General features: G+C 47.4%; 1 long non-coding RNA gene across 1 annotated transcript; it reads left to right on the top strand.

Moving 5' to 3' along the window:
- Positions 1-5,150: 5,150 nt before the first annotated feature.
- LOC135180631 (uncharacterized) lies at positions 5,151-6,442 on the top strand. The gene is made up of 2 exons (XR_010304512.1): positions 5,151-5,259; positions 5,415-6,442. It is a non-coding gene; the product is annotated as an uncharacterized LOC135180631 (long non-coding RNA).
- The last annotated feature ends 10,758 nt before the right edge of the window (positions 6,443-17,200 follow it).

Consider the following 17,200-nt stretch of genomic DNA (forward strand, 5'->3'; position numbering starts at 1 on the left):
CCAGTCACATGCCTGAACTGCTGTTTCCTCCTCAGGAGTGGCTGCTGGTCTCTGAGTTTGACTTCACTGCTGAGATGCTCAGCACATGCTGCTGGTCTCTGAGTTTGACTTCACTGCTGAGATGCTCAGCACATGCTGCTGGTCTCTGAGTTTGACTTCACTGCTGAGATGCTCAGCACATGCTGCTGGTCTCTGAGTTTGACTTCACTGCCAAGATGCTCAGGAGTGGCTGCTGGTCTCTGAGTTTGACTTCACCACTGAGATGCTCAGCACATGCTGCTGGTCTTCGAGTTTGACTTCACTGCCAAGATGCTCAGGAGTGGCTGCTGGTCTCTGAGTTTGACTTCACTGCTGAGATGCTCAGCACATGCTGCTGGTCTCTGAGTTTGACTTCACTGCTGAGATGCTCAGCACATGCTGCTGGTCTCTGAGTTTGACTTCACTGCCAAGATGCTCAGGAATGGCTGCTGGTCTCTGAGTTTGACTTCACCACTGAGATGCTCAGCACATGCTGCTGGTCTTCGAGTTTGACTTCACTGCTGAGACGCTCAGGAGTGGCTGCTGGTCTCTGAGTTTGGCTTCACTGCTGAGATGCTCAGGAGTGGCTGCTGGTCTCTGAGTTTGGCTTCACTGCTGAGATGCCAACCCTTTACAGACACCAAGCTAGCACCCAGCTGGCCAGCCCATAGATTTGCTTTTATGATGCAAATGTGATCCCTCTCGGAGGAACCAGAGCCCTTGAGAGTGGTTACACAAGTCTTAAATTCATTATTAACAAGGGAGAGCTGCTAATTGTAGAATTGGAATGTAGAATTGGGTAATTGCTTACTACACAAACACTTTAAGGATTTAAAGAATGTACCTAATTACTGGCTTTTGACAGGCAGCAGGCTTGAAAAAAGGCCAGGGCTGAGCATCCTCACAAAGAGCTTCAGCTGAAGTCGCAAAGCTGAGGCTGAGTGGATCCACCAGACAGTTGCTACTGAAAAGGGAGATTTTGTTCACCCTCCTCTTCTTCCTCTTTTTTCCACTTCTGAGTGGGATGTCTTTCTTGTGTCAGGCTGGAGGAGATGCCAGAAGGCATTTTTGGTGCTATTTTCCAGCCTTAGCAGGAGTTTAACTCCAACATTAGTCCAAGAGTAGCCTATGATTTTTATTAGTCTCGTGGAAGCAGCATTGAAAGTTCTGAAGAAGCTGTGTGTGAATCAGCAGTGTACTGGTTTGGGCTGGGATAGACTTCAATTTCTTCACAATGTCTTTCCTGGTGCTCTGGATCTGTGCTGGGAATAGTGATGGTGCTGGCTGGGCTTGGTGATCCTGAAGGTCTTTTCCAACTTGGATGCTTCTGTGGTTATTGGACAGTGTCAGGGGTTGGTCTGTTGATCACCTGCCCCACCGGTGAGCAGACTGGGGGTGTACAGAGAGCTGGAGGCGGCACAGCCAGGACAGCCTACCACAAGTGGCCCAAGGGATGTCCCAGATCACAGCAGCACGTTGTGGCCAGTACATACAATGAGGAGGAAGAGGAAGTTCAGAGAGGGGAAGATTTTCTGCTGAAGGAAGTGCATTTTGCTGGGAGTGAAAATCTTAGAGGAAGTAAAGCTTTCCAGAAGGTGGTCAAAATGAGGTCTTTACAAAGCACGCAGAGTACCTTGCATTTGCCTTCCCAAGGCAGCCTCACAGCTGATGCAGCCCTGCTGTCCTGGGGGAGGCCAAGCACCTGCCAGCCATGGGAAGTGGTGGCTGAACCCCTGGCTTGGCTTTGCTGTGTGCACAGCTTTTGCTTTGCCTGTAGAATGGTTTTGATTCCTACTCACTGCTTCTACCCTCCTGATTCTCTCTCCACCCCACTTGGGTGAGTGAGTGAGCAGAAGCCAGGAGAGTCAGATAGGTCAAGGCTGGCTGCCCATGCATGCCCTGACCCTAGGTTGGTGGCTGGAGGGGCACAATGCCATGGCACAAGCTGATTATACAACTACAGTCACAGAATTTCTTAGATTGGAAAAGCTCTTCGAGCTCATCAAGTCCAATCATTAGTTTCACTCTGACAAGTCCTTGACTCAACCAAAGCCCTCAGCACAACATCTCATCACTGTGAATCACTCTGGTTGGAAAGGAGCACCAGCATCAGCCAGTCCAACCTTCATCCCAGCAGCCTTCAGCACCAGACCATAGCCTCAAGCACCACAGCCACTCTCCTTTTAAACACCTCCAGGGATGGTGACTCCACCACCTCCCTGGGCAGCCTGTGTTAGTGCCTGACACCTGCTCAGGAAAGAACTTCCTCCCCACAGCCAACCTAAACCTGCCCTGATGCAACTTGAGGCCATTTCCTCTTGTCCTATCATTAGTAACTGGGGAGAAGAGACCAGCTCCAGCCTCACTACAGCCTTCTTTTAGGTAGCTGTAGAGGGCAATAAGGTCCCTTCTCAGCCTCTTCTCTTCTCTTCTCTTCTCTTCTCTTCTCTTCTCTTCTCTTCTCTTCTCTTCTCTTCTCTTCTCTTCTCTTCTCTTCTCTTCTCTTCTCTTCTCTTCTCTTCTCTTCTCTAAACAAGCCAAACTCCCTCAGCTGCTCCTCACAGGCCATGTTTGCCAGACCTCTCCCCAGCCTCATCACCCTTCTCTGCACCCACTCCAGCACCTCAATGTCCCTCCTGTACTGTGGTGACCAAAACTGGACATTGCCAGTGCCCTGACCTTGCCACTGACACGAGACTGATGTCCCCACAACCATTAGGATACAAACACACCCTGCTGTCCCCAGGGTGCTGTGGCAGGGCTGAGATCCCTCTAGACCCAGCACAGCCCCTGGTGGAGTCTGTAGGAGGTGGCTGGGGGCATGCTGAGCCCCCATCCTGGTAGGGTCTGGGGGGGAGCCATCGCTGCCATGAGCAGCAGATGCTCCCTGGAGACATGTGCACAGAGGGAGCAGCAGAGCTGCATCTGGCCAGGAGGAAACACTGCAGCAACAAGGCTTGGTATTTCATGTCTGAGCTCTTCTGCACCTTTTGGTGTTTCTCTTGTTTTGGAGATAAAAAGAAAAAAAATCAAGACTGACAAAAATCTCTGCTGGCTTTCTCCTGGCAAGGCACTTAGCCTTACTGAATTGCCATGACAAATCTGCTTGAAAGAAAACCAATCTAAAATCAGGTAGAGGTAATAAAGTCTCTAGAAATGCTTTTCCAGTCAGATGAGCAAGGTAAAAGATTATTTGTGGGTTTTGTCCCCCCCCCCCCCTTTGTCTTTTTTTTTTTTTTTTTTTTTTTTTTTAGAGTTATTATTTTCTTGGTTTTGTTTCAGTCAGAGCTCTCCTTGCAGAGCAGCTCTCTGGGATGTGCCCAGCAACACCATCCCATGCTGGGCTGGGCTAGTGGTTCAGCAGGCTTGCCTTGGAAGTGAAGAAAAGTATTTGGTGGTCACACATGAAGCAAATTTTTGGTTCTGCTGACTGAGAACCTCTTATCCACGAGTACTTGTTGTTCTCTGGAAGGTAAAAAGCTTTCCTGGCAGCAGGTCCTTTTGCTATGAGGTTTGAAATTGGAGAGGGTAGTGATGAGAGAGAAGGCTGAATGGAGGCAATTGTGCCTATTTCTTTATTGCCTATGAGATCTTTCCATTGGACTGAATGAGGATAAAAGCCCCACTTGAATATCAGAACAAACCTTTCTGAAACATTGCTGTGCACTGCTTTGTTCTGCTTCTTCCACAAAAGGGAGAATTTGAGTGAAGTTGTCCCAAATGGATGAAGGATTTTCAGGGAGGGGGAGAAAGATTATCCACTGAAGGGAACTGCATTTTGGAGTGAGTGAAAAAATCTCAGAGAAAGCAAAGATTTGCAGAAGAAAAACACAAAGAGGTCTTTGCAAAGCACATAGAATACCATGCAAGAGGCTGAGGAGCAACACAGAGCAGTGTGAGGTGGCCACAAAGCTCATCCAATTCCAATGCCCTGCCAGAGGCAGGGACACCTCCCACTAGAACAGGTCACTCAAGGCTTCATCCAACCTGGCCTCGAACATCTCCAGGAAGTGGTGGAGCAGAGAAGCACAGAATATGATCAAAGATCACATTCTCTGCTCCCCCACCTCCCTAGGAAACCTGTGCCAGTGTCTCATTACCCTCAACTGTGCCAGTGTCTCATTACCCTCAACTGTGCCAGTGTCTCGCCACTCTCAACCTGTGCCAGTGTTCAAACACCCTCACTGCAAAGAACTACTTCCTAACATCCAGTTTCAGTCTCCCCTTTGACACTTGCAACTCATTCCTCCTCATCCTGTCATTACCAGACCTTGTCAATAGATCCTCCACAGCCCTCCTGGAGCCCCCTTCAGATCCTGGAAGGCCACTCCAAGGTCTCCTCAAAGCCTTCTCTTCTCCAGGCTGCAGCACCCAAACTTTCTAAGCCTGTGCTCAGAGCAGAGATGCTGCAGCCCTTTGAGCATCTTGGTGGCCTCCTCTGGACTGGCTCCAACACTTCCATGTCCTCCTTAATGCTGCCCAGTACCTGAGAAACATTTCACTTTAAGGGCTAGAGATTAAAAAAAGGGAGGTAAAAATCCCTGTCTGGAAGCTAAGGTAGGAAACTTAAAAGCAAGATGCACATTTTTAACAAGAAGGATAGTAAGACATTGGAGCAACTTACCCAGGGGGCTGTTCAAGTTTTGCCCATTGAAGTTGCTTTTCTTTAACTCAGCCTGGGTTCCTCCCCAGAAGAACTTCAAACAGCAGCCAAAAGCCTGAGCATGTGGCTTTTGGCCTGTGCTCTGCAGCAGGTCGGGCTGAGGGATGATGCAGCTGCCTTTTTTTTTCCCTTAAGAAGTGAAAATCTCTGTTTGCTGCTTTTGAAGGGGACCTGAGGTGTAGCACTTGAACCTGCTGCAGCTGTATGAACGCGGTGGTGTGGTGCTCAGAATCACACTGGGCTGAGCATCCCAGCCCTGCAAGGTCACCAGCAGCAGAAGCTGTGGAGGAGCTTGCGTTAGCAATGGGAGGAGTAAAAGGGTAATTAACAGTGATGGTTCTTAACCCCATGTCCCTGATCTCCCTGACTCTTGTAAAGGGAGTGATTAGTCAAACACAGTGCCTCCGTGTGAAACAATTATCTCTAATTACTACCCAGTCATGGCATTCTGAGGTTTTTAAACAGGGCATGGAGAGCTTGTGTGATTAGGGGTGGTCAGGGTGAGGAGCTTGCTGAAGCAACAGGCTGAGCGTTCCCCGTGTGGCATATTCTGAACGCACAAGACGAGTCTGTGCCAGGCAAGTGACTTTTAATGCCCTTCACTCTGTGCAACGCATTAACAGTAAGGCAGGCTGAGACCAGGGATGAGCCTAGAGATGAGCCCTAGCTCTTCCCTTGGCCTCTCAAACCGAAAAGTGATTAGAATCTCTGTTCCCTGTGCCCATTCATGCAGCTGCTGCTCAGATTCTGGCTAACCCAGCTCGTGTGCAGGCCTGATGGAAACTGAGAGGAGCATCGCTGGATCAAAGTGAGAGCAGTAGGGAAGCAAAAGAGGTGGCCAGAACGAGCTGAAGGGCTACAATGGAGCTGCTGTCCCCTGCAACCAGCATCTTTATGTATCAGGTGTTGAGTGTTTTGACTTTTGGGAATAACATCTACCCAAGATCCAAGCTGGAGGAGGTCAAGCACTGCCTCATCCAAAAAGGCTTTGACATGGATCCAGCAGCAGCCAGGCTCAGGCTTTGTGTGTCCCAGAGCATTGCAGGGGACAGAAGAGGAATTGTGAGCCCTCTCATCCTTGGCTGGGGAGTTCTTAGCTCCATCATTTAAGAGGTGTGGGTTGTAAGTTATGGAACCTCATGCCTCGAGTGGTAAATGAATTCACATCATAGGATGGTGGATAATAACTTGTTTGGTGTGAGGGTTTTCATTTCTTAATGAGCTCCCAAAATGAAGCATACTTCAGAGAGTATATTTTACTTCACAGAGTGTCTTGCCTTGTAAATATGATAGATCCAAAGGAGTTGTGACACAGCTCTAACAGGTCTCCTTACCCAACTGTGATAAAGCCTGCACATGGCCATGAGTGGTACAGGCTGAGAGGACTCAAATGGAGATGCAGCATGTGTAAGGATTGCTGCTGTGTGTCTTCTGCTCCCACTGTGCAGGACAGCCCAGAGCTATGAGTCTGATCTGCACAGAGGTGCTGCAGCAGCGCAGGGTCTGGCAATGGGAGAAGAGGGTGGGCACCAGGGAGCAAAGAAGATAATTTCAGGACCCCTAAATCTCTGGGAAAGGTTAAAGCCAAGTCTGATTTGGGACCTCAAACCCAGTTTGTGCAATGAATGTAAATGAGAATCAGCTACTGAATGTCAACCTAACCGCAGAGAAGCCTGTATGTAGTAAGCCAGTGCCACCATGGGGACAGCCATAGGGAGGGCAGCATGAGTCTTGCTCCAGGCGTGGCCCCATGGCATTGCTGCAGAACATGAGACCCTGTCGTACCCGGACACCTCAGGCCAGCTGAGGACTGTCCTGCCTCAGTGGCACTGCAGTGGCAGGAGAAACTGCATGGGAAGGACAGAAGTGCTTGCTATCATCATCAGAGAATTACAGAATGTCAGGGGCTGGAAGGGACATCCAAAGCTCATCCAGTCCAACCTCCCTGCCACAGCAGGATCTCCTAGACCACATCACACAGGAACACATCCAGGCAGCCTTGGAATATCTGCAGAGAGGGAGACTCCACAACCCCCTGGGCAGCCTCTTCCAGGGCTCTGTCACCCTCACAGGGAAAAAATTCCTCCTCATATTTACATGAAACCTCCTATGCCTCAGCTCCCACCCAGTGCTCCATGTCCTGTCACTGGGCATCACCCAGCAGAGCCTGGCTCCAGCCTCCTGCCACTCACTTTTACATATTTGATAACCATTGCTGAGGTCTCTCAGTCTCATCCTCTCCCAGTAGCACAGCCCCAGCTGCCTCAGGCTCTCCTTCTAACAGAGATGTTTCTTTCCCTTCAGCATCTTTGTGGCTCTGTGCTGGACTCTCTCAAGCACTTCTATGTCCCTCTTGAACTGGGGGCCCCAGAACTGGACACAGCACTCCAGATGTGGTTTCAGTAGGGCAGAGTAGAGGGGCAAGAGAATCTCTCCCTACCTACTAACCACAGCCCTCTTAATACAGCTCAGAATGACATTGCTCCTCCTGGCCACAAGAGCACATTGCTGGCTCAACCTCCCATCAACCAGGAACCAAAGGTCCTTTTCCCCTTCGCTGCCTTCCAACAGCTCAGTCCTGAACCTGTCCTGCTCCCTGGGGTTGTTCTTTTCCAGGAGCCAAGCTCTACCCTTGCCCTTGTTAAATTCCGCTCCATTTCTCCCTGCCCACCCCTCCAGCCTGTCCCGGTCTGGCTGAATGGCAGCACAGCCTTCTGGTGTGGCAGCCACTGCACCCAGCTTGGTGTCAGGGCAGCCACTGCACCCAGCTTGGTGTCAGGGCAGCCAATTGCACCCAGCTTGGTGTCAGGGCAGCCACTGCACCCAGCTTGGTGTCAGGGCAGCCAATTGCACCCAGCTGGGTGTCACGGCAGGCACTGCACCCAGCTTGGTGTCAGGGCAGCCAATTGCACCCAGCTGGGTGTCACGGCAGCCACTGCACCCAGCTTGGTGTCAGGGCAGCCAATTGCACCCAGCTTGGTGTCAGGGCAGCCAATTGCACCCAGCTGGGTGTCAGGGCAGCCACTGCACCCAGCTTGGTGTCAGGGCAGCCATTGCACCCAGCTGGGTGTCAGGGCAGCCAATTGCACCCAGCTTGGTGCCAGGGCAGCCAACTCCACCCAACTTGGTGTCAGGGCAGCCAATTGCACCCAGCTTGGTGTCAGGGCAGCCAATTGCACCCAGCTGGGTGTCAGGGCAGTCAATTGCATTCAGCTTGGTGTCACAGCAGCCACTGCACCCAGCTGGGTGTCACGGCAGGCACTGCACCCAGCTTGGTGTCAGGGCAGCCAATTGCACCCAGCTTGGTGTCACAGCAGCCACTGCACCCAGCTTGGTGTCAGGGCAGCCAATTGCACCCAGCTTGGTGTCAGGGCAGCCACTGCACCCAGCTTGGTGTCAGGGCAGACAATTGCACCCAGCTTGGTGTCAGGGCAGCCATTGCACCCAACTTGGTGTCAGGGCAGCCAATTGCACCCAGCTTGGTGTCAGGGCAGCCACTGCACCCAGCTTGGTGTCAGGGCAGCCAATTGCACCCAGCTTGGTGTCAGGGCAGCCAATTGCACCCAGCTTGGTGTCACAGCAGCCACTGCACCCAGCTTGGTGTCAGGGCAGCCAATTGCACCCAGCTTGGTGTCAGGGCAGCCATTGCACCCAGCTTGGTGTCAGGGCAGCCAATTGCACCCAGCTTGGTGTCAGGGCAGCCACTGCACCCAGCTTGGTGTCAGGGCAGACAATTGCAGCCAGGTTGGTGTCAGGGCAGCCACTGCACCCAGCTGGGTGTCAGGGCAGCCATTGCACCCAGCTTGGTGTCAGGGCAGCCAATTGCACCCAGCTGGGTGTCAGGGCAGCCATTGCACCCAGCTTGGTGTCAGGGCAGCCAATTGCACCCAGCTGGGTGTCAGGGCAGCCATTGCACCCAGCTTGGTGCCAGGGCAGCCATGTCTGCGTGCCAAGTCTGAAAGGCACTGACAATGTGGCCGCTGCCCTGAGCAGCCAGGGGAACGAGTCCTCGGCTGCAAACACAGCATCGCCGCCAGGCCGAGTGACTCGGTGGCGCTGTCAATTGCTCAGCCTCTTCCTTACTAGATTTCTCTCGCAGCTCTTCCTCTGTAGGGCTCTTTAGTCAGAATTTGCTCAAATATTTTCCTTCAGAAGATGTAATATCTCGGAGCGCAAATACCCAAACCCTGTATCATGTTGTAATTTCATACTCCATGGTCCTTTCATATGCATATCACTCATTTGCTCCCCCTTTGAAGGATGCAGCTTGAGTAACGGCAGCGAAAGCAAAGCCCATTCAGCGCTGATTCTAATTGAGCGCGCCGAGAAGCGCCGGGGCTCCGTGCCAGGCTGCGCCTCGCCCTCTTTTGAAGAGTTATTGCAAGGCTTCTGTTGCCTGCCTCTCGCTGGGCTTGGTTTGGGTTGGTTTTTTTTCCTTCCAATTAGCTACTTCCCCAAAATATTATTTACGCTATTATTGTTCTGGCTCTGCTCGTTTGGGATGCTGCTGCCTAATGAGCGTTAACTCTGCTTTCTCTTCCCGTTCCAGCGGAACGCTGCGTTCCTTGTCCGGGGAGCTAAACAGCAGGCTGCAGGCAGCAGCAGGCACTGCACTGGCAGCTGACTCGGGTGTATTTTTTCTGGGGAAGCCTTTTTGTGGGGGAAGCTTTTTTTTTATTATTTACTTGATTTAATTTCTTTTTTTTTTGCTGAAGCCTTTTTCAGCGAAGTCTTTTTCTTTTAAATTTATTCGACTGTATTTTTTTTTTGGTGAAGCCTTTTATTTGGTGGAGCCTTTTTTTTAAATCATTTGCTTTATTTAATTTATTTTTTGGTGAAGCCCTTTTTAAATTTACTTTATTGTATTCATTTTTTGGTGAAGCCTTTTAAAATTTATTTAATTTAATTTTTTTTTATTTTTGAGGTGAAGTATTTTTAATTTATTTATTTTATTTATTTTTTGTGAAGCCTTTAAAAATTATTTTATTTAATTTATTTTTTTTATTTTTGGGGTGAAGTATTTTTAATTTATTTTATTTATTTTTTGTGAAGCCTTTTTGAATTTATTTAATTTAATTTAATTTTTTTTTATTTTTGGGGTGAATTATATTTATTTTATTTTATTTTATTTTTGATGTGAAGCCTTTAAAAATTTATTTTATTTAATTTATTTTTTTTATTTTTGGGGTGAAGTATTTTTATTTTATTTTATTTTATTTATTTTTTGTGAAGCCTTTTAAAATTTATTTTATTTTATTTATTTTTTTATTTTTGGGGTGAAGTCTTTTTATTTTATTTTATTTATTTTTTTTATTTTTTGTGAAGACTTTCTTGGGTGAAGCCTTTTAAAAAATATTTATTTATTTAGGTGAAGCCTTTTTCAATTAATTAAATTAAATTAAATTATTTTATTTTTGATGTGAAGTCTTTTTAATTTATTTTATTTATTTATTTATTTTATTTTTGTGGTGAAGTATTTTTATTTTATTTATTTTTTGTGAAGCCTTTTAAAATTTATTTATTTATTTATTTATTTATTTTTGGGGTGAAGTCTTTTTAATTTATTTTATTTTATTTATTTTTTGTGAAGCCTTTAAAATTTTATTTTATATTTTTATATTTTTAGGTTGAAGTCTTTTTATTTTATTTTATTTTATTTTAATTATTTTTTGTGAAGCCTTTCTTGGGTGAAGCCTTTTAAAAATTTATTTATTTATTTAGGTGAAGCCTTTTTTAATTAATTAAATTAAATTTAATTAATTATTTTATTTTTGATGTGAAGTCTTTTTAATGTATTTTATTTAATTTATTTATTTTATTTTGGGGGTGAAGTATTTTTATTTTATTTTATTTTATTTATTTATTGTGAAGCCTTTTTTGGGAGAAGCCTTTTAAAATTTTATTTAATTTTTTAGATGAAGCCTTTTTTAATTTAATTTTTTTATTTTATTTTTTGGTGAAGCCTTTTAAATTTTTTTTTGTGAAGTCTTTTTAATTTATTTTATTTAAATTATCTTTTGTGAAGCCTGATTTTGGTGGAGGCTTTTTGAAATTTATTTCATTTACTTTATTTTTTAGAGAAGCCTTTTAAAAATTATTTTATTTTTTTAGTGAAGCTTCTAAAATCTAATTTATTTAACTCATTTTATGTTTTAGGTGAAGTCTTTAAAAATTATTTTATTTAATTTATTTTTTGGTGAAACCTTTTAAAATTTATTTAATTTATTTTATTTTTTTATTAAACCATTAAAATTTATTTAATTAAATTTATTTATTTTAATGAATTTATTTTTTTGTGAAAACTTTTTTTGATTTATTTATTTTATTTTTTTATTAAGCCATTTAAATTTTATTTAATTAAATTTATTTATTTTATTTTTTGGTGAGGCCTTTTTTAAAATTTATTTTATTTAATTTATTTTTGGTGATGCCTTTAAAAATATTTTATTTATTTTTTTGTGAAGCCTTTAAAATTTTATTTTATTTATTAATTTTTTGGGATGAAGCCTGGTTTAAAATTTATTTTATTTATTTCATTTTTTGGGGTGAAGCCTGTTTTAAAATTTGTTTGATTTTATTTATTTCTTTATTTTTGCTGAAGCCTTTTTAATTTTTTTTTTTGTTGAAGCTTTTAATTTTTTAAATTTTATTTATTTAATTTTTTGGTTAAGGGTTTTAATTTTTTTTTTTTTAGTGAAGCCTTTTAAAATTTATTTAATGTATTTTTTTTTGGTGAAGCCTTTTTAAATTTATTTCATTTAATTTATTCTTTTGGTGAAGTGTTTTTTAAACTTCTTTAATTTTATTGTTTGGTGAAGCCCTTTACAATTTATTTTCTTTTTCTTTTTTTTTGTGAAGTCTTTTTATAATTTATTTCATTCAATTGATTTTATTCAATTGATTTTTGCTTCAGCATGGTTATGGCCATGGTGAGCTTCTGTAGGCTTTAAAGTGTGACTGCAAAGACTGTAAAGACTGAAGATGATTTTTTTATCACAGTATCACCAAGGTTGGAAGAGACCTCACAGATCATCAAGTCCAACCCTTTACCACAGAGCTCAAGGCTAGACCATGGCACTAAGTGCCACGTCCAATCTTGCCTTGAACAGCTCCAGGGACGGCGACTCCACCACCTCCCCGGGCAGCCCATTCCAGTGTCCAATCACTCTCTCAGTGAAGAACTTTCCCCTCACCTCCAGCCTATATCTCCCCTGGCGCAGCCTGAGGCTGTGTCCTCTCGTTCTGGTGCTGGCCACCTGAGAGAAGAGAGCAACCTCCTCTCAGGTAGTTGTAGACAGCAATAATGTTTTGGTGGTGTTTTTCCCCCCTCCCTCGAATGCATAAATGAGGATTCTGGTAGCTTTCCCCCACCCTCGAGTACATAAATGAGGTTTCTGGTAGCTTTCCCCCTGCCTCGAATGCTTAAATGAGGTTTCTGGTAGCTTTCCACCCCCCTCGAATACATAAATGAGGATTCTGGTAGCTTCCCCCCCACCCTCGAATGCATAAATGAGGGTTCCGGTAGCTTCCCCCCCGCCCTCGAATGCATAAATGAGGGTTCTGGTAGCTTCCCCCCCGCCTCGAATGCATAAATGAGGGTTCTGGTGGCTTCCTCCCCCCCCTCGAATGCATAAATGAGGGTTCTGGTGGCTTTCCCCCCCCTCGAGTACATAAATGAGGGCTCTGGTAGCTTCCCCCCACCTCGAATACATAAATGAGGTTTCTGGTAGCTTTCCCCCCGCCTCGAGTACATAAATGAGGGTTCTGGTAGCTTCCCCCCCCCTCGAATGCATAAATGAGGGTTCTGGTAGCTTCCCCCTCACCCTCGAATGCATAAATGAGGGTTCTGGTAGCTTCCCCCCGCCTCGAATGCATAAATGAGGGTTCTGGTAGCTTCCCCCTCACCCTCGAATGCATAAATGAGGGTTCTGGTAGCTTCCCCCTGCCTCGAATGCATAAATGAGGGTTCTGGTAGCTTCCCCCCCGCCTCGAATGCATAAATGAGGGTTCTGGTAGCTTCCTCCCCCCCCTCGAATGCATAAATGAGGGTTCTGGTAGCTTCCCCCCCGCCTCGAATGCATAAATGAGGGTTCTGGTAGCTTCCCCCCCCCCTCGAATGCATAAATGAGGGTTCTGGTGGCTCTTCATTCTCCCATCCTTAGTCAGCTGAACACGAGCCCTCAGCTTGTTGCTTGGATATTAGGGAGGGGATGGGACACGCCGAAGACAGCAGTGCAGATGGCTTGAATTACTGGATACCCTTCTCCATGCAAGATTTGGCTTCAGGAAAACAAACCAGCAACTGGTAGAAGAGCAAACAATTTTCCCAGTCTGTTACAGAAATGAGCTCACACAGCTCTTACAGAGCAGCAAACTTACTAAGGGGAGCCGAGCAGGCTGCTGCTGGCAACTTTGTTTTGTGCCTCAGCAAAGGAGGTGGAAATCATACAAGGAAGGAATGGGAGTAAGGGAGAAGTTTCAAAGACACGAAACCAATATGAAGAGCACGAATGTTGAGGGAAAGCCATACCAAATACAACAACCCTAAGTATCAGGGTAGGTTGGGGGCTGACCTGATGGAGAGCAGTGTAGGGGAGAAGCACTTGGGAGTCCTGGTGGATGGAAGGATGGCCATGAGCCAGCAGTGTGCCTTCTGGTCAGGAGGGGCAATGGGGGAAAGAATTTAGAGCCCCTGGTTGATGGGAGGTTGAGCATCAGCCAGCAACGTGCTCTTGTGGCCAGGAGGGGCAATGTCATTCTGAGCTGTATTAAGAGGGATGTGGTTAGTGGGTCGAGAGAGGTTCTCCTGCCCCTCTACTCTGCCCTGCTGAAGCCACATCTGGAGTGCTGTGTCCAGTTCTGGGGCCCCCTGATCAAGAGGAATATGGAACTACCTGAGAGAGTCCAGCACAGAGCCACAAAGATGCTGAAGGGAATGAAACATCTCTGTTAAGAGGAGAAACTGAGGGAGCTGGGGCTGTGCTGCTGGGAGAGGATGAGAGATGACCTCAGCAATGGTGATCAATATGTTTAGGGTGAGTGGCAGGAGGCTGGAGCCAGGCTCTGCTGGGTGATGCCCAGTGCCAGGACAAGGGGCACTGGGTGGAAGTTGAGGCATAGAAGGTTCCATGTGAACATCAGGAAGAATTTTTTTCCCTGTGGGGGTGACAGAGCACAGGAACAGGCTGCCCAGGGGGGTTGTGAAGTCTCCCTCTCTGGAGATATTCAAGAACCATCTGGATGCATTCCAATGTGATTGACTCTGGGTGATCCTGCTCTGGCAGGGAGGCTGGACCAGATGAGCTTTGGAGGTCCCTTCCAGCCTCTGACATTCTGTGATTCTATGAAATACCAAGGGGACACACACCTAAACACTGCCAGAAACAGGGAGAAGGGAAATGGCAGCGCAGAGCATCTCTGGCTTGGCTCTTAGCTGGCACACCAGTCTTGCACTGGTTGTGCCTCAAGGGCTTTCCTAGACAAATGGCCTCATACAGTGCAAAATGGTTGCATCTGCTGGATCACTACTGCACTTCCAGCAGCGATTTGTGCTAATTCTCCAGCTTGTGTCTGCAGCCCCCAAAGCACTGAAAAGTACAAACCACTCTTTTGAAAGCCAGGTACCAGCTGCTGTCAATCTCCAAATAACCACCTGGCTGATTTCCAAAACCCCCAAAGTTTTGTCGGTGCTTTTTGCCTCTCAAAGGGAAAAATCTGTTAAAAGATCAGACACTGTGATTACTGCAATAATGAATTAAAGTGTATCACTTGAACTGCTTTTTGAACAGATTAATCAGAAGTGTGCCCAGGTGGTCAGGAAAGTCAAAAGCAGCCTGGTCTGCATCTGCAGCAGTGTGGCCAGCAGGACTAAGACAGTGATTGTTCCCTACTCAGCACTGGTAAGGTTACACCTTGAGTATTGGGTTTAATTTTGGGGCCCTCACTACAAAAAAGGACACTGAAGGGCCAGAGCTTGTCCAGAAAAAAACAAAGAAGCAGGTAAAGGGTCTAGAGAAAAGGTCTTGTGGGGAGCAGGTGAGGGAATTGGGGTTGACGAACCTGGATAAAAGGAGGCTGAGAGGTAACCTCTCTCCAAGTCCCTGAAAGGAGGTTGGAGCCAGGTGGGGGTTGGTCTTTTATCCCAAGGAACAAGTGATAGGACAAGAGGAAATGGCCTCAGGTTGCATTAGGGAAGGTTTAGGTTGAACATTACAAAAAACTTCTTCCCTGAAGGGGTGCTCCAACACCAGAGCAGACTGGTCCCTATCCCTGGAGGTATTTAAAAGACACAGATGTGGTGAGAGATGTGGCTTAGTATCAGATGTGGTGGAGTTAAAGCTTGGCCTTGGTGTTTTCCAACCTGTGTGATTCTATGATTCTAATGCAAACAAGGAGGCACCCCAGCTGTTCAGGATCTCTTTGGTTTCACTGGATGCATTGAGTCCTCTGGGTGCACACCAGCCTCCTCTCCTTGTGGTTTGGGGTGTGAGGGGGGGACAAACCTGAGACCAGCCTCCTCTCCTTGTGGTCTGGGGTGTGAGGGTGCATTCACTGGCAGTGCCAGCAGCAAAGATGGCCATGGGGACTGCCAGCAATAGCTGAGGAGCAGTGAATCAGCCCTTGCTCCAATATCCCCCGAGTAGAAACAATGACAGCTCACCTGAAAGAAAAGCAGAAGCAGTGACGAGGAAGTGGCCTCTCCAAATCCTGTTTGCTGGGCTAGGTTTAAGCACTACTGGCCCTGTGGCTCTCCAGCTCAGGAGGGTGATACCAGGGTGCTCTTCAGCTTGCAGCCCAGAGCTGGGGAGGCTTCCACCTGCTGCCTACCGTAGCCTGGTCACAGGGAGCTGTAGTGCCCACGAACTGGGAGGAAGGAACCCTTCTGGGTTTTTTTTTTGTACAATACAACAGCTCCCCCACCTTCCAGACTAAAGAACTTAAAACGGGGATAAAAAAAATCCCAGGGCAGCTCGACACACTCCACGGCTGCTTCTCCTGGAAGGAGAGGCTTGTGTCTGCCGTGTTCCCTGTTCCCAGGTGCTCCGAGAAGAGAGCCCACTCCAGACAGCGCCACACTTGACATTTGGGTGATTAAGGCGCTGAGGTTTCTTCTCGTAAGGATGAGTAAACACTGCAGTTTCCAACCACTCTTTGATGAGGTACAACAGGCTGCCCTGGAGAGCAGCGCTGCCTTGGAGCTCCAGCGCGGATGCCTGCACGGCTGTGCTGGTGCTGCACTGCTGCCGCTCTCCTTTAGGGTGTACACGCAGCACGCCGTACTGCCAACCAGCTGAGATGTGTGCTGATAAAGGGCCGTGCCCGTGGATGCCAGGCCTCTGTTCAGCCATCCCCCCACCCCGGAGAGGTGCTTCTCCTTTCTTGACCCGTGACGGTGCTCGGTTTTGCTCGCCTATCTTGAGGGTGCTCTGCTCTTCAGCTGCGACTTAAAGGATGGCTCTAGTTCATGAAGAGGGGCCAGGCAGAAGGTCTGAAGCAAGGAGGGGCAAGCAGCCCCCTGTCCCCACTGAGGAGAGTAGATGTGTGGGTTTGGAAAGCGAGAGGAGCCAGCTCAGTGGGCACAGCAGCACAAGAAGCCAGCTGCAGTGAGGTGGCACTGTGCCCAGGCCTGAGGTACCTCCTCTGTGAGGTGATTAAGGGTTAGGAAGCATGCTTAAAAGCAGCTCTGTGCCTTATTTGTGCAAAGCTCTTTCCCCAGGAAGCTCTCTTTGCCTTTTTTTTTCAGTCAAAAAAAAGAAACTATGAAATCACTTTAAAATGGTACCTATGAGGGAGGAAAGATTTTAGGTGAGGGAGTTACTCACTCTGCCAGGAGAAAGGCATCAATGATGTGCTTGGAGGCTGGGGGGGAGAGACGACTCCCAGCTCCCAGTAAGGCTGTGGTTAGGGAGGTAATGGGTGAGGTATGTGGGGCTTAAGCCCCAGTGGGAGTGAGGGGGCCTCAAGGCAGGGCAGGTCTTGGCCAGGGTTATGCAGGGGCTCAGCTGAGTAATCCTGAGCATCCTCAGACCTGGGGCCAGGCAGGCTGGCACCATCCGTGGGGTGCCACGCTGTGGCTTCCTAGATTCAGACCTCCCCGTCCCAGGTCTTTCCCAGAATAGCTTGGCTGTGGGCACTGAAGGGAGTGCTCAGACACAGACACCCTCCATGATGCCACTGGACAGCCAGGAGCATGCTAAGGAGAGAGACCACACCAGGGGAAGGGCAACATCTGTACAAGACCGGCAACAGCATAACAGTCACATGTTGTCTCTCTGGCCAGTGTCCAGAGCCAGGGTGCCCAGCAGCATCACCCACTGAGAAGCTGAGCTGAAGGCAAGTCTCCAGGTAACCACAGGTCTCTGGATCCTCCAGACCCAGAGTCTGTGGTCACACATGAGCAGCAGTAGCTGCAGCAGCTTGCTTTCTGCAAGCAGATCACAGCAAAGAGCATCTCAATGCTTTGGGGGCTGCCCTGCTTCCAAACCAAGCCCCCTGCATCAGCACTGCTGCTGCCCTGGG

This window comes from Pogoniulus pusillus, chromosome 1 (assembly GCF_015220805.1).
Source record: "Pogoniulus pusillus isolate bPogPus1 chromosome 1, bPogPus1.pri, whole genome shotgun sequence".
NCBI classification, from domain to species: Eukaryota; Metazoa; Chordata; class Aves; order Piciformes; family Lybiidae; genus Pogoniulus; species Pogoniulus pusillus.